This window comes from Phoca vitulina, unplaced genomic scaffold (genome assembly GCF_004348235.1).
Source record: "Phoca vitulina isolate PV1807 unplaced genomic scaffold, GSC_HSeal_1.0 scaffold10, whole genome shotgun sequence".
NCBI classification, from domain to species: domain Eukaryota; kingdom Metazoa; phylum Chordata; class Mammalia; order Carnivora; family Phocidae; genus Phoca; species Phoca vitulina.
This window is the reverse complement of record NW_022589713.1, coordinates 41,004,858-41,030,628: the sequence shown is the minus strand read 5'-3', so window position 1 is coordinate 41,030,628 and position 25,771 is coordinate 41,004,858. Positions and strand designations below refer to the sequence as shown.

The 25,771-nt window shown below is 42.6% G+C and overlaps 1 protein-coding gene across 2 annotated transcripts in view; it reads left to right on the top strand.

Annotated features, from left to right (window-relative positions):
• Positions 1 to 25,771, top strand: part of OSBPL10 (oxysterol binding protein like 10) — a 307,285-nt gene that overhangs the window by 59,205 nt on the left and 222,309 nt on the right. The window contains exon 1 of one of the 2 annotated variants that reach the window (XM_032408852.1): positions 3,637 to 4,440. The exons of the other annotated variant lie outside the window; for it this stretch is intronic. The gene's annotated coding sequence lies outside the window, so the exon portion shown is untranslated. Of the gene's footprint in view, positions 1 to 3,636; positions 4,441 to 25,771 lie in introns of those variants that run through there. 2 annotated transcript variants of the gene reach the window in all.

Here is a 25,771-nt window from a genome sequence, read left to right as displayed (position 1 = left end):
TACGCTGCAATACCTGTGCATACTTCATTTCTCACATGTGTAACTATTTCTGTAGAGTAAATGTTGAGACTGGAAATACTGAGTCAGAGGTTATGTGCATTTTTTATTCTGATATACATTACCTAATTGCTCCTCATAAAGATTGCAAACTTCCATCAGCAGAATATGAGAGTGTATGTCCAGTGGGTATGTTGTCAAGCTCTCGGATTCTTGACATTCTGAGATTAGGAAATTATTTCTCAGTTCAGTTGTAATCTGCATTTATCTTATTGTGAATGAAGGTGAAGCTTTTTTCATATATAGAAGAACCATTTCTATTTCTTTACCTGTGAGCTATCTTCATATTACGTGACCCTTTTTCTGTTAGAGTATTGGTCTTTTCTCAGTTGGAGCTTTAAATATTAGGAAAATTAGTTCTGTGTATATGATAGGAGTTGCAGATATTTTTCACGTTTTGTGTTGTTTTTTTTCATGCAGAAATTTTAATTTCTTTTATAATAGCATTTGTCAGACTCTTTATGCCACAGTTAGGAGGACCCTCTCCACTTCAGGTTTATTAGAAGGGCCTGTGAGAGGGGCGCCTGGGTGGCTCAGTCATTAAGTATCTGCTGTCGGCTCAGGTCATGATCCTGGGGTCCTGGGCTCGAGCCCCGCATCGGTTCCCCGCTCAGTGGGAAGCCTGCTTCTCCCTCTCCCACTCCCCCTGCTTGTGTTCCCTGTCTTGCTGTGTCCCTTTCTGTCAAAGAAATAAATAAAATCTTAAAAAAAAAAAAGAAGGACCTGTGAGATATCTGTTACTTTTATTTTTTCATGTTTAAATTTTTCATCGACTTAGAATTTATTCTGGTGTTATTCTGATGTCTAACCTGATTTATATGAAGTAAGAGATAGGGGTCCAGCTTTCTTTTCTTTTTCTTTTTTCTAAAAAAGATTTTATTTATTTATTTGAGAGAGAAATTGAGAGAGAGTGCGCGCGCGAGCCGGGGGGAGGGGCAGAGGGAGAGGGAGAAGCAGAATCCTCACTGAGCAAGGAGCCCAATGCGGGACTTGATCCCAGGACCCTGAGATCAAGTCATCTGAGCTGAGTCAGATGCTTAACCGACTGAGCCACCCAGGTGCCCCAGCCTTATTTTATTTTTCAAATGGTTCCCTGGTTGTCCCTCCATCATTATCACTTATGGAATAAACCATGTTTTCCTCATTAATTTGAGATGCCTCTTCTATGATATCCTAAATTCTTACATGCATTTGGATTTATTTATGGACTTTATGTTCTTCACTGATCTGACCCACTGGCCATGTACCAATTAATTATACACTGTTTCAGTTGTGGTAACTTTATAATATATTTGTTTGAATATTTGGTGGACCTATTATCTTTTCATACCTCTATTTTCCGATTTTTATTTCTTTTCTGTTGGTTTTCTCATATGAATTTTAGAAGGTGCTCATTTAGTGCCAAAACCCCCCAAAAGATTTTGAAGTACTTTTATAGAAATTCTATTGGGTTTATAGATTAACGTAGGGAGAATTAACATCTTGCTAAAGTGAAATTTATCCCTAAGACATAGTATATCTTGCTTTTTTGAAGTCTTTTTTAGTGATGCCTTCGAGTGTTTTAAAATTTTCTTCATATAAGTCTTGCATATTTCTTGTTAAGTTTATTGCTGGATTTTTTACTTTTATTTTGTAGCCATCATGAAGTCTTTTCTTCTCTCTATATTTTATAATTGATTATTTTTGTCTGTTTCAAGCTACTTGGTTTCTATGTTAACTTTGTATTAGTAAACTTTATCTTATCACATTGACAGGAATCTCCAGATCTATGTTAAAAAATATTGGTGATAGATTACATCCTTATTTTGTACTGACTAGAATTTCTCTGTTAAGTGTGATGCCCGCTTTTATGTTGACAAATATTTTATGATGTTAGAAAAGTGTCTGTCTCTGTCTTTATCTTTTTTTTTTTCCTTCCAAGAATGGATTATTAGATGCCTTTTCAGTGTCTGTGGCGATGAGGTATGACCTGTCATCTAAAAGATTTCTTTTGAGTCCTAGCTGGATGTAAACAGGTAAAGGAGATAGTTCAGGGTTAGGTGTTTCTGTGATGCTGTTGTAAAAATTCATCTCTTTTATCAAATGCTACCAATATTTAATAAACACAGACTTGGTAATAGATTAACATCAGATAGTGATTTTTATATTTCTGTCATCTGTCAGCACCTTTTGGTAGGTTCAAGTTAAACTTCTGGTCCAGAGGAAGTTAAATGGGTGTAAATGTGCATTCTGGGCATTCTGTGTTTGGGAGGTGGAGAGAGAGGGCTCACACAATAATAATTATTGTCTGGGAGCATGCAGACAGACTTTTTAAAAGTCACCTTGATATATTAGTCGTTCCTGAAACTCTCAATTAGTGGGTTTTTTTCCAGGCAGGTTAAGATAGATGCCAAATGGACAGGATGCTTTGGTTATGTGTTGCCTGTTTTAAAAAATCAATACCTTTGAATTAAAGTTTTGTAAGTACCTAAGTGTTCATTTTCTGTAGAGTTTTAAATAACATCTGCAAGTCTCATTTACTTTCTTTTTTTAAAAGATTTTATTTATTTATTTGACAGAGAGAGACAGTGAGAGAGGGAACATAAGCAGGGGGAATGGGAGAGGGAGAAGCAGGCTCCCCGCAGAGCGGGGAGCCCGATGTGGGGCTCGAACCCAGGACTCTGGGATCATGACCTGAGCTGAAGGCAGATGCTTAACGACTGAGCCACTCAGGTGCCCCCTCATTTACTTTCTTAAAGGTATTTGTGCTTTAGGATTAGGAGGTGATTGTTGTAAATGTAACTAACCTCATCTCAAGCCATGGGAGTTTAATGACCTTACTTTACTGATTGTGGCTCATGTTTAATTTTTTCTCCCTTTTTGTTCCTCATTTTGTCCATGCAAACTCTCATTTTGGGGCTTTTTTTCCTTCCTTTTTTTTTTTTTTTTTTTTTTGGTACTTCTTATTCCATACCCCTGTGGTCTTTTTCCTGTTCTTAACTACAAGGGTTAAGGGCAAGAGGACATCCAAGGCATGAATGTACAGAGATGTGGGAATTCACAGGCTACAAAGCTCTTTGCCTGATATTAGCGGAACAGTTCTTTAATTGTACATTCACTCAGCCCTTTTACCCAGGGTTTAGATAAGGGATTTCTTCTCTCTTTTTTTTTTTAAAGTTACCATTTTTTTTTAAAAAAAGATTTATTTGTTTGAGAGAGAGAGAGCACAAGTAGGAGGGGCAGAGGGAGAGGGAGAGAGAATCTCAAGCAGACTCCTTGCTGAGCACAGAGCCCGACGTGGGGCTGAGATCATGACCTGAGCCGAAACCAAGAGTCGACTGTGCCACATAAGCACCCCAAGGCATTTCTTTTTTTTTTTTTTTTTAAAGATTTTATTTATTCATTTGAGACAGAGAGATATAGAGAGAGAGCATGAGCGGGGGAGAGGCAGAGGGAGAGGGAGAAGCAGGCTCCCCACCGAGCCAGGAGCCAGATGTGGGGCTCGATCCCAGGACCCTGGGATCATGACCTGAGCCGAAGGCAGACGCTTAATCATCTGAGCCACCCAGGTGCCCCCCCCAAGGCATTTCTGATTACTTACTTCATACCAGATTTCCAGAAGAGCTATATGAGAAGAGGCTGGAGATAAAGGCCAGAGGCATGCACCCCAATTGCAACAGGAATGATGGTTGCAGCTTAGTGGGTGATCCAGACATTGTAACAGAAGAAAACAGGCCATTCATGGCCATTTAGTGAAGGGGCAAGCCTTCGATCCCTTTTCAGTCGGCTGTGAGGGTTGTATTAGTAGAGTACAGTATTAGAAGTAGTTAAGATACCCTGGGGATCCAGGAAAAGCAGATTTGATATAGTTTATTCTGTTTATGAAGGCAGGGAGGTATGTGGCATGTTTTGCACTCAGCTCTCAGGACAATTTACCAAGCAAAGATTGAGGAGTGCCGATATCTGTTAATAGGGAAGCTTAAAAAATTTGTTCTATTGGAAGCAGTTAAATAGTTGGTGGCCATGTTTTTCTTTAGAAATTAATTTTATAAGATTATGTGGTTGAAAATATCCTCTACGTATTCTAGGGTTTCTGTTGCATGTAATCGCGGCGTTTGGTTCAGGTGGTAGTTGAAAAAGTTTCAGATTCAGCTTCTGTAACAAATACAATTTTAATTTGTACTTTAGATCGCAAATGTCAGTGACTTGACGTGGTCCAGAGTTTGTAGGCTTTATTTCACCTTTGATTCCGTGTATGGTTGAAGACGTTCTCCTGGCATTGCTACCTCTCTTGCTGCATATGCTCTGTATCAGCCATGCGTCGGATTATTGACCTCTGCATGAGCACCCTGTGTAACATTGTGTATCCACACTGCTTTTCAGACCAATTCATGAATCTCTACAGTAAGTCTGTGCCATCTTTACTTGTCTTATATTATACGAAATCCCCGAATGTGTTGGCTTTCTGAATATGTCTATGGCATATGTGCAGGAAATTTTCATGACATTCTATTTCTGCAATCCAGAATGTGTAGTAACTTCAGGAGGAAGGGAGCTGAAGTTTTGTTTTATTCCAGGATTTGTCAACCTTAGCATTATTGGCGTTTTAGGCTGGATAATTCTTTGTTGCGGAGTGTTGTCCTGCATGTTGCAGAATGCTTAGCGACGTTCCTGACCTCTACTCATTAGATGCCAGTTGTATGTCCCCTAGTTGTGACAACCAAAAATATTCCTAGGCAGGGCACCTGGGTGGCTCAGTTGGCTGAGCATCTGCCTTCGGCTCGGGTCACAATCCCAGGGTCCTGGGATCGAGCCCCGCATCAGGCTCCCTGCTCTGTGGGAAGCCTGCTTCTCCCTCTGCCGCTCCCCCTGTTTGTGCTTGCTCACTCTCTGTCTCAAATAAATGAATAAAATCTTTAAAAAAAATGTTCCTAGGCATTGCAAATATCCCCTGGGAGGCAAAATTATCCCTGATTGAGAACCAGTGGTTTATGCTATGCAAAGAATGGTTTTGAAGGTAAATACATAGTTTACGTTTTTATAAGAAAATGAATAAACGTGTATTGAGCACTAACCATGAGACAGTTCCAGCACGAAGCCAGCTGTACTAGAGGAAGGGTTCCCGTTCTCAAAGAAAACATACACGTGAACGAGTAAATATGACATTATGTGATACAGGCTATAACAGATACAGAGACTGAGGGAGTGGTTACCTCTGCCAGAAAGAGGTCAGAAAGGCACAAGAAAAAGGGAGGGCTGATATTTGACCTGGGCCTTGAAGGATGAATAGGAGTTCACCAGACTGAGTTTGCAATGGATTTCACAACAGAGAAATAAATTATGAATGAAGGCTAAATGACTCTACGTTATGGTCTGCATTGGGCTATGCTTTTTGTCCCAGTATAGTTATTAATAGCACTGTTTTTACTCTCAAAAATGCCCTATTGTGGGTGGCTCAGTCACTTAAGTGTCTGCATTCGGCTCAAGTCATGATCCCAGAGTCCTAGGATCAAGCCCTACATTGGGCTCTCTGCTCAGTGGGGAGCCTGCTTCTCCCTGCTGATCCCCTTGCTTGTGGTCTCTCTCTCTGTCAAATGAATAAATACAATCTTTTTAAAAAATGCCCCAGTTTGAACAATAAATTACATGGTCAATCTGGTAAGCATGAGGGCAAATGGTGTATTAGAGGTATAGTGAGTCCTCTTAGTTGTCAGAGTGTAGTTTGGGGGTAGGAAGAGATGTGGCAGAGATGAGGTTGGAACTGGCTGTGGGAAGTCTCAGAGGGTCTTGTGTGCCCTATTATGAAGACTGGACTTGTTCTGGACATTCTAGGAACCATTTCAAAGCTTCCAGGTAAGGGAGTGTGTTGAGAGGACAGCCACAGGGAAGATAAGCTTTCTGGATCCTTGAGAAGTTTCCGTTTGATCCATATGGTGTGTGCTTCTCCCAAACACTTCCACTTAGAGAAAATAGAAAAAGCTATCCTTGGCCAAGTTTTGTTTGATTACATCCAGTTACTGTTCCCAACTGTGTGACTTTCAACTCAGTTTCTTTAAGAAATGTATAAAGGAGATTTTTAGGGGATTCGTGTTGATTTTCTTCTTGATTTATGAATGAAGGGAGTTTAGCTCTGTTCCTGAAATTTGAATGGATGGTGACTGTTTTAGTTGAAGATAGAGACAGGATGGGGTTATCTAACTCGGTAGTCGGTCAAGTACAGCCTATGGGTGAAATCTAGCTTGCTGCTTGTTTTTGTAAATAAAGTTTTATTGGAACACAGCTGTGGTCATCTGTTTACTGCCACTGAGGGCTGTTTTCACACTACAAAGGCAGAGTTGGGTAGTTGCCGCAGATGCAGCATGGCCTCCAAGAGGCTAAAATGGAATCTGGCCTTTCAGGGACAAAGTTTGATCCAGCTGAATTTGGTAACTTTTTTCATAAAATCAGTGAATCTCTCATATTTTCCTCATCTTCACTCTGGTTCAGATAGTTCTGTGAACGAACTAAGTTATACTGTGTTCGGTACATGTATTTGTTCCGGGGCGGGGTGAGGGAGGGGGCTCGTGTTTTCAGTCTTACAGGAGTAATTGTCTTACTCAGGATTTTACCTAAGAGAGGCATAAAGCTCTAGAACTTGGATTTTCTGTCTTTCAGGAAGTTTAGAATCGACTCCCTGGATGTGTTACCAAACTCCCACAGAGACGCTGCCAAGGCCACATGGCGCGTTCGCTCCCTCCCAGGGCCTGTGGCGTGTCTGGCGCCTTTCCTTTCTCAACTCCAGAGTCAGAGCCAGAAAGGACAAATACATTTCACAATTTCCAGGTTTTTCCTTTTTAAGGTGTTGTTTTACATGAATGTGTGTGTTTGAGAATATTTTTAGCTCTTAAAAATACAGGAAGAAAAAGAGGTGGTTGGTTGGTTGGCCTTAGAGCCTCTCCTCCTCCTAATTCTGTGGTCTGTCCTTGTTTTAATGGCCATGTTTATTTGTCTGCTGCCGTTGGGAGTGACACTTGCCCTCTGATTAGTGTCAGGCTGTGTACTGGTGTTGAGTGGAAACTGGACCTTTGGAGAATCAGCCAGCAACAGCAAGATGTTCACCAGGGACCGTGTGAATGAATGAACCCGAACTGGTGACCTCACCCCCTTGCCTCCACCAGTCTGGACAGCTACAGCTCTTTTGTGGGATTTGGCCGCTTGCTGTCAGGGATTCCTCAGTAAAAAGAGTGTGGCTACCCTAGGAAACCAGTTCAGATAAGTGAAGAATGCTGTTTAGTCATTTATGGTCCTGGACCTTGACCCTTGTTCTTGCTTTGTGAAGTGCTTGTGTGAGGGTTTCCTTGCGTTTTTAGTTGCTCCTTAAAAGCCCCAAGTGGTTTTTACATCCTGTGAAACCCTCACATTAACTGCTTGAGATTTTAGTCTGGAAATCCCTGGGATCCCTTAAAATAGCTTTTCTTTTGTGCTCTAGAAATTTCTTGTCGCTGATTGCTAGCAGCTACCTCTTAGAGTTAATGAGGTTTTGTCCGGATCTGTGTGCAGGGCTGAGAGGAACATTCCACCCCAGCGGGACAGAGCCACACGCGAAGCCAGCGGGGCGACCAGATCACCGTCACCCTCTCCGAAAACGAACCCCCCGAGTCCTGGGTGTGCCTTTCTCCTCTTTCCTCCCACTTTTTAAAAAAACTAATCAATTTCATTTATTTATTTTTAGAACAGTTTCAGATTTACAGGAAAATGAAGCAGATAGTACAGACAGTTCCTGCATACCCCCCCTCCACCCCCAGAGTTTCTCTATTATTAACATCTTATGTTAATGTGGTACATTTGTTACAGTTAATGAACCAATACTGACACCTTATTATTAACTAAAGTATATAGTTTAATCAGGTTGCTTTAGTTTTTTTTTTTTTTTGCCTTATGTTCTTTTTCCGTTCCAGAATCCCATCCTGCATGTACCACATTACATTTATTTATTTATTTTTCTATTTATTTATTTTTTTCCTATTTACTTACTTATTTATTTATTTATTTATTTTTGATGTAGTGTTCCATGCAGATTCATTGTTTGCGTATAGCACCCAGTGCTCCATTCAATACATGCCCTCTTTAATACCCATCACCAGGCTAACCCATCCCCCACCCCCCTCCCCTCTAGAACCCTCAGTTTGTTTCTCAGAGTCCATAGTCTCTCATGGTTAGTCCTGCCTCCTTAGGCTCCTGTTGACTGTGACCATGTCTCTCTCTGACTTTCCTTGACCTTGCTGACTTGGTCATTTCTGAGGACTGCTGGGCAGTATACTGTAGGAGGCCCCTTACTGGAATTTGCTTGATGTTTTTTTCATGATGAGATGGGGTTCCGGGTTTGAGAGGAAGACCGCAGAGGTCAAGTGCCATTTTCATTCCATCATGTCAGGGGTACGATTATCTACAGGATTTAAGCCTGTTGCTGTTTAACTAACAACCTGGCTGGAGTCATGTCGGTCAGGTTTCTCCACTGAAAAACTGTGCTTTCCCTGCCCTTCCCATACTGTGCTCTTTGAAGGGAAGTCACTATATGCAGCTCACACTTAAGGAGTGGGGAGTGTGGCTCTACTTCCTTGAGAGAGGAGTATTTACATTATTTATTGGGATTTCTTCTGCATGGGAGCTTTGTCTCTTTTCCTCCATTCATTCATTTATTCATGTCAGTATGGAATCACCAGTATCTGCTTTTTACTTTGGGTTATGGTCCAAAACTACTTTCTTTTGTTGCTAAACGTGTGCCAGGTTTGGCCATTGGAAACTCTTTCAGTGGGCTTCTGTGTCACGTTCACATGCCCCCACCATTGTGGCCTTTTTTGGTTTGTTTTTGAGCATTTCCTTACTTTGTGGCACTGTCAGACCCTCCAGGCTCACCTTGTGTATTTCCTGCCCCAGTCCTAGAATCAGCCCATTTCTCACAGGAGCCTTTTATTGGAGAACGGTACTATCGACCAAGATCTGGGTGCTGGGTGTGCTGATTCCTGTAGGGGTGTCCTCTCAGCTGACAAAGGAAAAAATGTATGTATGTTAACCTACATATATACATATGGATGTATGTATTTTTCCATGTGTAACCATCTGTATCTATGCATGAGTATGTTGAGCATACTGATGTCCCCAACATACTGATGTCCCCATTACCACATGGATCATTCTAGACTCCTCTTGTTTATTTGGAAACTCCCTCTTCAACAGCGAGAAACTTGGTTTATATCCTCTGATGTCCATTTACTTAGTTGTTCAATTCCAGTGTATATACATGGCAGTATCAGCATGTTAACCTATACCCCCATGGGAAACAACTTTGTCAGCGAGAGCACAGTGCTTAGGTGTTAGTTCTTGCGCCTTTAGTCTTACACTCATTTCCAAAGTTACTTAGGCCAGTACCTTTCCCCCACTCCCTTTAGCGAGGTTGTTTCATACATTTGTAATAGTTAGAATTGTCTTGCCAGGCAGGATTCTTTCCTGGGATCCCATGACCTTCTACATGATGTCCTTTCTTAATTCGCAGACTGTCAAGGTTCACCGTTTGGGTGGTACAGCTGTGTGGGGTTTTGACAAATGCATGTCAATATCCAGCATTATAGTATCACACAAAATAGTTTTACGACCCTAAAATGCCCCATATGCATCTCTGTATCTCTCCCCTTTTCCTCCTAAACTGTTGGGAGCCACTACTCTGTGTACCTTCTCTCTAGTTTTATGTTTTCCACTTCTCATTTTTTAAATTCTTTATATTTGAATCTCTTAGGTGAGTACCTACTAAGGATGACCAGCTATTCAGAGCATATGGTGATTATGCTTCCGCTCTGGGAGGTATAGGAAGTTGGATTTCCCTTTGGAATCAAGTAGAGGATAATTATGATAGCTGAGATGTATTACCTTGATGGGCCCTCCATATGTTGCAATCTGTGCTCTTGATGCCATTATCCTCCAATAAAAAGTGCATTTGCTCAGGCTTCCTGCACTGCCTGGTCATGTGGTGGCTAGACCTGCCTTGTGTGTGTTGTACAACCTTGTTTTCCTAAGCCCAGGATAGTGATCCCCATTTACTCAGCAAGCACTTTTGGAGACACAGTCTGGAAGCCATTCTTATTTGTGAACTGCCTCCCATGGGCCTTTGATAATGATATTCCCTTCTAGTCAGATGCCTACCTTGATTATCTGTGTCTCCAATTCAAAATTTCCAAGAGAAGGGAATATGTTCTCCCTTGAACCTACCTGGGGGTAGAACAGAGTCCATGAAAGAGGTTATCTTGTCAGGTGGGCAGGTCAGGACATTCTGCATAGAAGGTGTAGGATGAGCAAAGGCCCAGAGTTAGGGCATGGAATCATCTTTAGGAGTTGCAGGACGTTTGACCTAGGGAGGGATCGGGCTGGGGTTGGTAGGCGGGCAGGATCAGGTTATAAGAGGCTCCCTGTGGAGTTTAACTTCATTCCATAGATCAGAAGCCACAGATAGGCCTTGGATAGGCCATTTGTGGCCCACCTATGTGTTTTGTTTTGCTTGTGTAAATGTTTTCAGTCATTAGTTGTCATGATTTAAAAATCAAATGCTTTCACTTAAAAATCTGGTTGTATATATGTAAACATCACGGTTCAGAATTTTCTGGAAGAATTAGATCATCTAGCATTCGTGGGTCTGTCTTCCACATGGCATTATGAACGAGGTTGGGAGTGCCCCTGTGACCCTGGTTTTGCCTGGTCTGCTGTACCCACTGACTTTGCCAACCCTCATCCATACAGGTTTGGCCACCTAGTAGGAGGCAGTGGGACAGGGACTTGCTTACTTCCGGTTCCTTCCCGTTGGGCAGGGCTCCAACGGTGATACCACCTGACCATCTTGTTAATGCTTTTCGTTTCTGAGAGGATTTTCCATTCCAAATGCTTAGATAAAAAACAGCTCTAGCCTCTGTCTTCTAGGAGGGCTTATTTAATTTTTCAGGGGACTTGTATTGCTGTCTTATACTTTGTTATTATGACTATGTTTTTGACACTGGCTTTTTATTTATTTTTATTTATTTATTTATTTTAAATTCAAGTGTAATTAACACATGGTGTTATATTAGTTTCAGGTGTACAATAGAGTGATTCAGCAATTTTATACATTACTCAGTGCTCATCATGATAAGTGTATTCTTACTCCCCTTCACCTGTTTCACCCATCCTCCCACCCGCCTCTCCGCTGGCAACCAGCAGTTAGTTTATTATTAGTATTTTCAAAAAACCCCAAAAGAAGGTTTAAAATAATAACATGACAGCTAAGTGAATTGTCAGTGTGTTTTTACTCACCAAGGACGACTTTTTTTTTTTTTTTTTTTAATTTTATTTATTTATTTGACAGAGAGAGACACAGCGAGAGCAGGAACACAAGCAGGGGGAGTGGGAGAGGGAGAAGCAGGCTTCCCACCGAGCAGGGAGCCCGATGCGGGGCTCGATCCCAGGACCCTGGGATCATGACCTGAGCCGAAGGCAGACGCTTAACGACTGAGCCACTCAGGCGCCCCTCCAAGGACGACTTTTATGCTTGGAAGGGAATATTTATGGTTAGTTGTTCTTGTTCAGTTATTACTCAGTTTATTAAAATTGTAAATTTTAACACGTAGTATTTCTTAAACCTTAATCTCAACTTGTGGATATTATTCATAAACTGTCAATTTTTATGGTAGAAGTGGTTTTACTTATTTATCAACTAACACTTAACTTCTAAATTTAACAAATTAACGTTCTTAAGGCTTTTATTAGCATCTTACAAATTTAATCAGACTCCTTTTACATTTGAAACTATAATCACAAATTTAAAGAATCTGTTTCTTTCAAATACCTTCACTAAGGCTGATAAGAAAACCAAGGAGCAAAGTCATCCGCAGTGTTTCAGTAACTCTTGAGAATTAATAAATCACATATATCCATTTAGCAGAACAGATTTTCTTAAATGTTTCAAACACCTGAAAAGTGTTCATGAACTAACTCAGAACTTAACCTCTTCCCAAAACTGGTGCAAACATTGAGGATATGGGCTTTAAATTTATTTCCTTATGATCTTTAGGCTTATTTTTATATCTTCTACAGAACGCCACAATCCTACTCAATACCAAGAAGAAGAGAGCCTGCCTTAGCTCAGTCAAGGTTATGTGCTTTGACGTACGGATTGATTGCTGTCAGCATACTAGGTCTGTTTGTCCTGTGAAGGTGCTTCAAATCTGCGGAGCTGGCTGGCTGGTTTACAAGGCTTCCTAATGGGTGGGAGGTTTAGGTTTTTATCCTTTGGCTGGTAGTTAACCAGTTACAGCAGGTTAGGAGAGGCTCTGGGTTGTCATTCCTTTCCCGGGCCCTTGCCCCCTCCCACCTGACATGGCTGCCGAAGACCTCTCCTGTGACTTCATGACCCTGGGGGATACTGAGCCCCAGCTGCAGTGACTCCAGCTTTGTCTTCTCTTACTCTCCAGTGTCCTGTTGCCCTCCTTCCCGGAGTCACATTATCGATGTGCACAAGCGAAGTAACGTGATGCAAGGAGACAGAGCCTCACATTATTTAGAATTAATGCTTTTGGAGAGGCTTGAAATAGATTTCCCAAAATCTAAATACTAGAGCAAAAGAGATGTATGTAATCACGTATATTTAGTCTCCACTGAAAAACCGTGGAGTTGAGGCTTACAATAAAAACATTTGTTAAACAGAAGAGTGAAAATAAAATGCAAAAGGAGAGATAAGCCACCATTTTCAGGAAAGGGCAAGGTAGACGAATCAACACTATTGAGTTCTTTGGCAAGAAGACAAAAACCCACTGATTTTGGTTTTGTTCTTTGGAAAGAGGGAGATTAACAGGTGCCTGAGAAGTAATTAATCACGGATTTATAGAGCTTTTATGTTAGGGGAGAAAGGTGATTGTGAAAATGTCCACTTCAATCTGTAAGAGTATTGAGTGGAGCAAACATTTACATCTTTATTGCACTGATTAGCATACTGCAGCGCTGTGCACTGTGGAAAATGTTCATTTTTTGGGGTGGTGGTAAAAGGCTGAGTCAATTTACGGGGAGGTTTGGTGCACAAAGAAGGTGTAAGGTATCTGGCGTGTGCTCTGCTCATGAGAACAAAGGCATCCTAATGCTTCGAACAGGTCTCTTGTTAAACTGGATCCCCCTGTATTTAGAGGCAGGGGGTGACACCCTCCCTACACCAGCCAAATCTACCCACCCAGGAAGACAAAGTGTTAAGGAACATTTTATTCTTACTTTAGAATTGAGGAAATGTATGAGCAGGAAGATGTGTAACATATGCACCTTGGCTTTTGTGTGTTGAATAATTTTAAAATGTTCTAGAATTGTAGGCCCTCTGAGTTGAACTGTGTGTTTTAGCCTTTTTGATAGACTTTGAACAATGTCGATGACAGGAAATAAAAACTTACTCTGCATTAGTTACCGGCTTACTGGAGACATTGCTGGATTCATGCCGAGGAGATACTTTTTTCCAGCTTTATTGAGATATAATTGACATATAACATTGTGTAGATTTAAAATGTACTGTGTGATGATTTGTACTATGTGACAGTTTGTATATATTGCAAAATGGTTACTATACTAAGGTTACCTAATGCGTCTATCACTCATGTAATTGGTTTTTATTTGTTTTGTGGTGAGAACAGTTAAGATCTACTCACTTAGAAACTTTCAAGTATGTAATGCTGTACTGTTAACTATAGGCACCATGCTGTATATTAGATCTCCAGAACTTACTCATCTTATATCTCAAAGTTTGTACTCTTTGACCAGTATCCCTGCATTTCTCCTACCCCCTAGCCCTGGTAACCACCAGTCTACTCTTTCTGTGAGTTTGGTTTGTTTAATAACTTTTTAAAAAAATTTTTAAAATTTATTTGATGGAGAGAGAGAGAGAGAGAGAGCACAAGCAAGGGGAGGGGCAGAGGGAGAGGGAGAAGCAGGCTTCCTGCTGAGCAGGGAGCCCGATGAGGGGCTCGATCCCAGGACCCTGGGATCATGACCTGAGCCGAAGGCAGACGCTTAACTGACTGAGCCACTCAGGTGCCCCAAGTTTGGTTTTTTTGGGGTCCACATATAAGTGAGATCATACAACATTGGTCTTTCTCTGACTTATTTCATAGAGCATAATACCCTCAAGGTCCATTCATGTGGAGGTGATGTTGCGTGGTTGGTCACCAGAGAATTTGAGGACAGGAATTGGGAGGGGAGGGAGTGGTTAGGGTAACTGCAGAGCAGGGCAAGTCTTATTCATGGCAATTTTTTTCCTGTTACTATTCAACAACTATTTATGCAAAAATGCTGTGTTCAGAGCACTGGGCTGGATGCAGCTGCGGATACGGAAGAAAACACAACAGACACCTCCCTGAACACAGGAGCTTATATTCTAGTGTAGTTCTGTCTCTTAGAACATTCTGCAGTGATGGAAATGATCCATAGGCATGCTGCCCAATACAGTAGCCAGTAGCCATATGTCACTATTGAGCACTTGAAATGTGGTTGGTATGACTGGAGAACTGATTTTAAATTTTATTTAATTTTAATCAATGTGAGTTAAGTAGCTGCATGTGGCTAGTGCCTCATTACATAGCATAGTTGTAGTGGTTCACATGGATCCTAATAGTCTTCCTATTTAGACTCCAGGAAACTGGAAAAATTTGATACTGAAGGCTAGAGTGCCGGGCTCAAATAATTCCACATATTGGGAAATGAGAGTCCTATCTTGGATATATTTTTCCTATGACATTTCCCAAAGTGAGTTCCATGGAACACTGGTTCCATGAGATGCACTGCCCCAAAAAACTTTTTTTTTTTACTATTTTTTTTAAAGATTTTATTTATTTATTTAATTGACACAGAGAGAGAGAGAGACAGTGAAAGAGGGAACACAAGCACGGGGAGTGGGAGAGGGAGAAGCAGGCTTCCCGCTGAGCAGGGAGCCCGATGCGGGGCTCGATCCCAGGACCCCAGGATCATGACCTGAGCCGAAGGCAGTCACTTAACCAACTGAGCCACCCAGGTGCCCCTTTACTATTTTTTAAAAAAGATTTTTTATTTATTCGTTTCTTTTAGAGAGAGAGAAAGCAAGCAGGGGGAGGGGCACAGGGAGAGGGAGAGAATCGCAAGCAGACTCTCCACTGAGCACGGCCTGACCCAGGGCTCGATCTCACAACTCTGAGATCATGACCTGAGCCAAAACCAAGAGTCAGCCGCTTAACTGACTGAGCCACCCAGGCACCCCTGCCTGAAAAACTTCTTATGGTTGGTTAACACTCCCTGCTGCCATATCCTTGTGGGGCTAGACAATGAGCACCAGCATATTTCTTCTCTGATAAGTCACAGTAATGAAACTGATGCTTCGTTCAGTTTCAGTTTGGCTGGGTTTCTCAAACTTAGCTGTTGATCGCCCCCTTTTATTCACTGACACCTATCAACATACAAACACTTTGGGCAGTGCTACTCCAGGGAGACAAGTGAGCTAGCTTTGGGACTGGCTTTAAACACCAAAGGAATGAATGGTTATGGTTTTGCCAGGGACTGAATGATTGTGTCCCCCATCTCCCCTCCCAAATTCACATGTGGAAACCTCCCCAGTGTGATGGTGTTGGGAGGTGGAGCCTTGGGGAGGTGATGAGGTCACAAGGGTGGACCCTTCCTGAATTAGATTAGTGCTCTTATAAAAGAGACCTCAGAGAGGTCCCTTTCCCCTTACACCATGTGAGGACCCAGCACAATGACTGCCATCTATGAACCAGGACACGGTTTCTCGCCATGACTCTGCAGGTGCCTTGACCGTGGACTTCCTAGCCTCCAGAACTGTGAGAAATAAATTTCTGTTTATAAGCCGCCCAGTCTGTGGTACTTTGTTACAGCAGTCCGAATAGACTAAGACAAGTCTCTGCTTGGTTCTCGATTTTTCAAGAATGTGAGAATCCCTCCACTCTCCTAGATTTGGGTGGGTAGAAATGTGACAAAATTAGGGGCATAGAACCACATATTATACATTTGGGTACTGAATACATTTGCTTCTTTCAGTAACAACTAAAATCTTCAGAGTTTGATCTAGCTATCTATATCTATATCAGTATCTTTATCTATATCTATATCTATATAGTGTTTTGTTCATTTTGTCTTGCCAGTTTTCTAAGTTGTTATCAGCTAGCCTGTAGCCTAAATTAATACATGCACAGAGAAGTCGAACTGTTTGATTTTGCTTTTCTATTTGGATTTATAAAACTAGTACACATTCGGCCATTTCCACCTTCTGACCGATGTGTAAAGACCTATGTGGACTCTATGGAAGTTACTTAAGTTCCCTCAGCTACTTGGTATAAATTAAAAGCACAGAGTTTAGGACATATCGACCCCAGAAGGTATTTTAAGAATTCTGGTTAAATTGAATCATATACCAGTTTTCACTCATGTTATTACATATGTGGGTGTTTGGGCATGTGTCCATATGTATACACACACAAGTAAGATATCCAAGTTTGCTAATGACTTACATAAAAGGAAAACTAGACTGGATTCAAGGTTATTCATAAAATAATGCCACTCTTACTTGTCCTCTGAAACACTTTCCTGAGCACCAGAGAGGGAAATGGCATGAGCAAACCATGGGTGTGGATCTCTTGTTATCCATCATGCTCATGAACACCATCCATCATGCCCGATGTGGCGAGAAAAGGTTAGAACTGCCGAGTGGTATATCTTCCAAGGTCCCTTTTGGTGCTGAAATTCTTTCATTGGATGACAGCTTTATTGAGAGTTTTCACTGTAGTGAAGCAGTGTATTGTGGACTAATGAATTTTAGCATCATAGGCGAGATACACTCAAAATATATAAAGGCTTCAATAAAGAAAATGTATAGGATGAACTTGATTTTTGGCCTTGGAGGAGGGCCAGAGCTTCTTGGGTTCCTTAACTTGGCATTTCATTTGAAAAGGTTAGAAAACATTGCTTGTTTCCACCATTTGGAACTCCTCTACTCCCAGTTCTTCCTCCAGTTTACCATTTTTTTTTCCTGTGACTATCAATATTTTTCTTTTTACAGGTTTTTAGAAAATACTTTTTTATTGTGGTAAAGTACATAAAATTAATTGTTTTAACCATTTCTAAGCATTTTAACTACCTGTGGTGTTAAGTACATTCCTATTGTTTTGCAACCGTCAGACTTAACCACTTTTAATCAGTGCTTGTTTGCATGGGGCATGTAGGAAAATTCCCAGTGGGACCTGACCTTCTATCACTTGGAATTTCTTCATATTATTAAGTTAAGACAGTGTTCATAAGCAAGGCCTGCCAGCCAAAGTCAACTATTTCCATAAGATAGCCATATTTACAAAGGAAGAATGACTGACATTTGCATATTCCCTGCTTGCGGTACTTTATGTCACAAACAAGGCAAAAGAAAGATGTCGAGGTGAAAGTATTACGCCAGGCTGAATGGTGTTTGCCACTCCCATGAGGGTAAATGGAGATTCACCATAACACCTATAATCACTGGCCTGGGAAAGGTGATAAAAGGCTCAGAACACTTTCCTTGTCAGCTACAACAGTAGCTTCAAGATTATCTGCCAAATCCAGCCCATTGCCTTTTTCATAAATAAAGTTTTATTGGGACACAGGCACAGGTATTTGTTTACTGTGGTCTATGGGTATTTTAGTACCACATCAACAGAATGGGGTAGCTGCAGCCGAGACTATGGCACACTGAGCCTCAAGTATTTACTTTCTGGCCCTTCCCAGAAAATTTGCCGACTCCTGTTCTAGGAGCTCTGCCATAGGCCCTGGACGTTATCAGCTGTGTGTGCCCTTAGAGTTCTACCTCAGGCAGAGGGCTGAAGCAGGGTGGGCCACATCTGAGTCCCCTGGGGGTGATGTGTCTAATAGGGACCCTGCAGTGCCATGGTAGTGAAAAGAATCAAAGTAACAGCCTGGATATGGCTGACCTTGAAACAATGTTCTCTGATTCAGGAGAACGTTTTATTCTGGACCATGCCTGAGAAGAGAGCCTGCTGGATTACATAATGGTTTGAATAACGGAAGTAGGGGCCCTTTAATTAATGAAGTGGTTTATTAGGAAGGTAATTTAAGCATGCTATAAATATTTGTAAGGCTGGGGAGGCTTATGGATTCATTTGAAGGAAATGACGGCTGCTCATTTCATTTTGCAATGTAAGACCGAGCAGTATTTCAGTACCACCTTTGATTTGTCATACATTCTGTTTGCCAAGAAGTTCAGCAGGGGGAGAGAGTCTCTGGATTTCTGGCCTCTGAATTCTGCAAATGCCTTGTCCATTACTGAAGTCTCTGTCCCCATATTGAGGCCTGGAGAGCAAGGATGCCAACTGGTTGACTTCCACATCTCCAATGCAGCTAGCTTCTTGGGTGCTCCAGAACTTGCCTTTTGAGTGTCTTCAACTTCTCAGCTTCTTTTTTTTTTTAAGGGTGTTAGGTGGTTGGTTTCAAAGCTGCTGTTCAGAGTGGGAGCAATTCAAGTAGATTGATGGGAAGTTCACAGACGGCAAAGTAGCATTTGTTATGCCTGGGATGTGGGGAGTAGCCCCACAACATTAGAGAAAGCTAATGTGGACGCGGAGGGTCTGTGGACGTTACAGCACGCTCATTTGATCCGAAGTTGCTGGGGTGCCAGCGTGGGTCTGCTGAGCCAATGAGTCAGTGTGGAAATGTTAATTAGCATTTTTTTGCTAATGAAATAATTTGCTGAGAGGAGGCGATTTAGTGAGATGTTCCCTCTTCCTTTTTTTTTTTTTAACTTTGAGCTGTACCAGCAATAGCTTTCATTAGCCGCAAGAGTCGTAGAGTTAATGGAGTCTTTTATTTTCTATTATGCTAGTTCTCTTTCCCGGGACTAAGCTCCAGGTGCCTTCAAAAGTGGTCCCACAAAATATAATACAGAAGACCAGAAACCAAATCAAGGTGCTATTCTGGCTGAAAGCCAATATATTTCTTTTGGTAGAGAATGCTATTTAGAAACTGCAGGTCTTGGTGATAAAATGATTTATCTGTCACATCAGTATTCCAATATAAAGGAGGGTGGTTATGGAAACATGCCACCAGAGGGCCAAGCCTGCAGTTGGGACCGGTGATGTCAGCTCTCCAGTTCCTTGATTCACGAACCTCGAGGTAGGTTTCTCGTAGCTCAGTCTAGAGAAAGGCAAAGGAATGAGCACCATCATTAAGAATCCTGATGAATGCCAGCTATGTTTCAACATTCTATTCTTTTAAGATCCCTCTTTCTATTCCGGATCATATGTCCCTCTAGCGACCTGGTGTCTTCGGAGGGCCCTTGAGCAGGCTCCACTCTCTGACGGATGCTGTTGTAGAGGTGATTCAGGGTTTCCTGTTGGTTACTAATCACCAGTTAAGTGAAAGCCAAATCAAGCTGTGCGCCTTGCTCGGCCCCCGGGGGAGCTGCTCGTCTTCTCTTTCCAGCTCCTTGCCCTAAAGTGCCACCATCATCTGTAGCCGATCAATATCCGCCAGGTACTTAAAAAATATCCTGGCGTATGGAAATGGAGTATTATGTCAGGGAATTGATTGCCACAACCCAGAGGATCACAGAGTGTTTAGAGGCAAGCAAACAGCCTAAAGTGATAGGAGACCCAAGTCAGTGCCGGTTTTCCTGTCCAGCCCTTTCCTTAACCTCTTCCTCACCAATGAGCCCCAGCAAATGCAAACAGGCCCTTTGCGCAGGAAGAACACCTGGCGGCATTGTCCTAGGCTGGCCACCTTGCCTCTAAATCGGCTCATAGAGGAACAAGTTATCAGGCTACAGGTGGATGAGAAGGGGGTGGTGGCTTTTTTAGGGTGCTGGAAAATAAGAAGGGAAAGCCTTCTATGTGACCTGTCCGTACGTGTTATATATTATCTGTGTACATAAATCTCTGCCTGGACTATTGCAGTCAGCTCTTTGCAGACTTCCCTGCTTCTCTGACCCCCTCACTTGAGCATCGTTCTGGAGTGATTCTCTAGTGTCAGAGCCCTCCAGGAGCCACCCCCCCCCCTTATCTGGGTTAAAACCTTGCATACAATGGATGTTCACGAACGATAGGTTCAACATTGCTTTTATCCCCGGTCACAGACCCTTGGGTGGGTACATGGCATTGCATCTGGGGTGTGACCTATGACCTAATGGAGACCTTTCCATAAATTATGACATCAATAATTCAGAGTCAGGCTGTGTAATTTTACTGCTTCTCCAGAGGGTTGGAGAAATGTTGGGCTTCTTAGAGCCATGAAAGTTCTCTCGACATAAAACCTGCAGAAGTGGGTTCGGCAGGCAAGCTGTCTTCCATGACTTCAGTGATGCTTTTTCAAAATCAAGTTTTACTTCAATGAGTTCTTTGTTAGCCATGGATGATCTGGAAACATCGTTGTCACCATCAGGTACAGCCCCTTTTATTTCTGAAATGCGAGTAAAATCTGCTAGTGGTCAGCCATCCGTGGCAGATCTGGTCCTCACCTTTTCTTCCTGCTCAGAGGGGAGGAGTGGCCAGTGAGGGAAGAGGACTGGAGGCTCAGGATGGTCCCCAGATTGATAAATTAGGTCCTGCATGATTGGGAATTGATTATTTTGTTAATTGGCTGGTCTTTGATCAGCGATAAGTACACTGGATAAGATGCAGAATCAGTGATTGTACACTTTTTCCCATCCTGGCACAGAGCCTTGTAAAAATATTCATTGAGTATCTAAAATGTCCTTGTTTATGGAGAATCATTTTGGCTTTAACAGCTTTATATTCAGGTTGTGACAGTGGTGATAATAGACAAATGAGGATGGTGACAATGAAGGGACAAGGTTTAATTTACTGATCTTTCAGCGTGGGCCCTGTATAATACAGCCTTCTCTATATGTGCGATGCTGGTCAGGCCCAGAGGGGTGCTTTGTCAAGTGACATGGCCCCAGAGGGGTTTCCAGGTTAGGTGGCAGAGATAGTCATGTAACTGGTAATGAGTAATAATAATAATGAATAGTAAAGGAGCAGAAGTAGCCACTGCCCCAAATGACTTCCCACCGTTTCAGCTCCATCAGTCCGCTGGTGACAGAGCTGACGACTTCTGGCTGGGATTAGTAGGAGTGGGAGGTCAGATATATTTTCCAAGAAACAATTTAGGAGGCAGTTGGCGGGGAAGGCGGGGGGAGGCTGAGAAATTCAAAGAACCAAGCGAAAAGACATTAGCAGTTTGGTTCCCTCGTGGCGAAGGGATTGTTTTGTTTGCTCGAGTCTGGCCGAGAGAAGTGGCAAATAATCCGTAGGGCAGACTGATGGGATGGCGCGCCCTCCGTCCGTGGTCACATCTTTGGCTATGCTGTCTTCAGTGCCATTTGTGAAATCTAGAACAGCCTCGGGGGACACCCCCAAACTCATGTCACTTCATAGCGGTGTAGATCCGTAAGGTTGAACAGTGGCACCGGGCACTCAAAATTCAGGCTGGATCATTCCCGTCAGTGGCAAACACAGCTCTTCATTCTTCTTTTTCTCCCGGTTTTCCCTTGTTTGAGGTGAGGGGAGGAGCCAGAACGGTTAATCAAGGGATCGTTTCTTGGCAGGGAACGTTTGACGGTCTTGCTGAGGAATCTTGGATACTTTTTCCGGGGGTGGTGTAATCGAGATTTCAAACCCAATTTGGAAAATATAGTCGATGTTTGGAATTTGGTTGATATTCATTAATTTCCATTCTCCTGTCTCATTAGGCCTTAACTTATTATGATTACTTTTTAGTTTTTAAAATTATTTAATTAATTATTTTTTCTATGTTTTTTTTTTTATTCATTTATTTGAGAGAGAGAGAGCACGAGCCGGGGGAGGGTCAGAGGGAGAAGCAGGCTTCCCGCGGAGCAGGGAGCCCGATGCGGGGCTCGATCCCAGGACCCTGGGATCATGACCTGAGCCGAAGGCAGACGCTTAGCCCACTGAGCCACCCAGGCGCCCCTTATTATTACTTTTTAATTGAGTAAGCTGTACACCCAATGTGGGGCTTGAACTCATGACCTCGAGACTGAGTCACAAGCTCTCTTGACTGAGCCAGCCAGGCGCCTGAGGCCTGATCTTATTATTGAGATGAGCAGTCAGCAGGTTCTCTGTCTTGGTGCTCTTTAATGGACTGGCACAAGCTTTTTGGCACATTGATAAGTTTTGCTGTCATCATGTAATTTGAGCAATAGGAAGTCACAACTCATATGTGTCCAGTATGTGATCACAAGCATGTGCCCTTGAAAAAATAAGCTATGTAGGAAGGAAGCATGTGTAGGGTTTTTAAAAGGAGTACCTGGTAAATATTTCCTTAATTTATGTTACTTGACGTGTGTGTGTGTGTGTGTGTAGTGCTTGCTATGGGCTGGACACTGTTCCAAGCATTTTATTTTATTTTTATTTTTTAAAGATTTTATTTATTTATTTGAGAGAGAGAGAGAGAACGAGCTTGGAGGAGGGGCAGAGGGAGAGAGAGGGAGAAGCAGGCTTCCTGCCGAACAAGGAGCTTGATGCGGGGCTCGATCTCAGGACCCCGGGATCATGACCTGAGCCAAAGGCAGACACTTAACCGATTGAGCCACCCAAGTCGCCCCATTTTCCAAGCATTTGCTCCTCACAGTGGTCCTGCAAGGTAGATAGTTTTATTACCTGATCCTTTTGTCGCTTATATGTTTGTTTTGTGTTCAGCTGCTTCTGGTTTCAGAAAAATTCTTTGGAGAAAACCTCAAAACAGAGAATTCTGTCCATTCACTGCTACCTCCTTCTTCCCGAAAATTGGGGAAGTTCCACCTTTATTTGATGAGCTCAGTGGCAGAACATCAGCTGTTCCCACAAGGTCAGACCAGGTTGGAAATGATTTTGTTTCAGGTTCCCTGAGAGTCTGTGGAGAGTGAGAGTGTGTAGAAATTTTGGCCCACGGTGTCCTCCACTTGGGATTATGTGTTCCCCAGAGAGCAGATGTGTGCCCACAGCCACCCAGGAGGACCCGGATGACCTCACGGCGGTTTTGTTTTTGGACTGGATGTTGTGCTCATGGTGGATCATGTTGCATGTTGGCTTTGGAGCATGTGTTGGAGGAACAGTTGAGATTTTAATCTTTGTGGGGTGGCATTTTTGATATGTCTGACCCTTTCAGGTTGGTTTAATTAAATTCCAGGGAGAGCTATCCAACAAGTGGCTTTCATTTTGGAAATGTGTGTCTTTTTCCAGGGCCCTTCATGGTGGCTTGATCCGATGGCCATACATTATTTTGGCTTATTCTTACATTAGTGCCTGCGACTAATTGCCAGGCCTGCTCCCTTTTTTCTCCCTGGCCCTGAGATCTGCTGACTGGGTGGCTGGTATGTTTCTGCTGAGTTTTGGGTTTCCTGCCGGTCTGGGAGGCTTGGGATCCCATGCTCAGGGAAGGTAGTCAAGCCGGAAAGCTAAAGCTGGGCGGGAGAAAGCGGGTTAGAGTGGGTGTGGAGGGACTGGGTGTGGAGGGACCAGGGAATGAGCGAGCCAGCGCCCTGGGTGCCAGAAGGGGCCGGATATGGGAACTTTCCTCAGTGAAGCCCCGTGGCCCATGGACAGTGAGGTTCAGATTTCCCCGTTTCATCTCCTGGCCTTCCCTTCACCCAGGTGTCAGCTGCCTGCAGAACCCTTAGAGGAGAAATTACTCCAGGGCAGGCTTAGCTCCCTGGTTTTAGCAAACATCAGACTTCCAGGCTGAATATTTGCCATTTCCTGACCAGTGTTCCTTCCTACTCCATGACGCTGCTTTTATATTCTTTAAAGTTGAGGCCCCTTGTTCTGAGGGGGAAGATTTAGTATATTCCTATCTTTCTGAGAGAGCCGGGACAGGGTTGTGGTTAGGGGCCAGATTGCTTAGGCTCACATCTTCGCTACTAATTGGCTATGTGACTCTGGTAAGTGAGAGACCCTCCCTGTGCCTTGGTTTCCTTGTCTTTAAAGAAAGGGGTAATATAGTATCTACCTCAGAGGGTTAGGCAGATCTTAGTGATTGTTTTCTTCTCTGCCTTCCCACCTCTCCTCCATAGAGGGACCATAGGACGAAGGCAGGAGTTTTTGTCCCACATCCCCACCCCCATTCCTGGCACCTGGAATAGTGCCTGGCCCTCAGCAGGTGCTCAACATAACTGTTGAATGAATAAATATGGGAAAGACTGTGTGAATGCTCGTTGCTAGGGCCTCTTGTATTCCACGTATCTTTGGAATAGAGAGAGGATCAAGGAGGAAGTGCATGGAGCTGGAAATGTCGGGAAAATGCAAGAACTAATAATCCTCATTTTTCTACACGCTGTCCACTTTCTGCATTGTTGAGCTGGCCCTTCTCCCTCACTGCCCACTGTGGAATCTGACACTTTCTAGAAGGTCGCCCAGGGCACTGGTGACTGACTTGGGGGGCTGCATTAGGACTGGCAAGGAGCTTGTGAGAATACTTGGGAGATAATATATACCATGGGGCAGAGTGACAGGGGACTTGGTGTAGCTTGGTGGGGAATCTTCGTTGAATGGCAGACACTTTAGAGCTGAGATTGGAGAGGATAAGAACTAGCTAGGTCAAGAGTAGGGAAGAGGTTTCTAGGCAGTGAGAACAGCATGAGCAAAGGCCCTGAGGCAGGAGAGATGTGGAAGCACAAAGATAGCCAGTGTGGCAGGAGCAGAGGGGACAGGGAGGGGCTTGGCAGAGGAGACCTCAGAAGTGAGTGAAGTTGCATCATGCAAGATCTTTAGGCCCATTAAGGATTTTGGATCTTATATTGAATGTTATAGGAAGCCATTAAGGATTTTAATCAGGAGTACATACTGACCTCATTTGTAGTTTAGGAAAAATCTTTATGTTAGATAGAGGGAAAATGGATTAGAAGTGAGTGAAAATGGATGTGGGGAGATCTGCAGGAAAACTTTATGTTTTGACTTCAGGGTTTAAAAGAGTATTTCAAAATCCATAAGATCACTTCAATACATGTTGAAAGACATTTTGCAAAAGTCAACATCTATTTTTTATTAAGCTTTTGATTTTGAAATAATTTTCAATTTATAGTAGAGTTGCAAAGATGTAAGAACATTTTCATATACCCTTTCAATGGGGGCAGGGCTGAAGACAGTGTTATAGTAAATGATTTGTTTTTTAAAAGTTTCACTTTTTAACTTTGTTGGTTTATAGAATACCATTTTAAAAATAGTTCTTAGTATATTGCTAAGGCCTTTTTTCTTTTTTTAAAGGATTTTGTTCCATTTCTTTTTTCAAAGAAATGGAACAAATAATCCTAAAATTTGTATGGAACCAGAAAAGACCCCGAATAGCCAGAGGAATGTTGAAAAAGAAAAACAAAGTTGGTGGCATCACAATTCCGGACTTCAAGCTCTATTACAAAGCTGTCATCATCAAGACAGTATGGTACTGGCACAAAAACAGACACATAGATCAATGGAACAGAATAGAGAGCCCAGAAATGGACCCTCAACTCTATGGTCAACTAATCTTTGACAAAGCAGGAAAGAATGTCCAATGGAAAAAAGACAGTCTCTTCAACAAATGGTGTTGGGAAAATTGGACAGCCACATGCAGAAGAATGAAACTGGACCATTTTCTTACACCATACACAAAAATAGACTCAAAATGGATGAAAGACCTAAATGTGAGACAGGAGTCCATCAAAATCCTAAAGGAGAACACAGGCAGCAACCTCTTCGACCTCAGCCGCAGC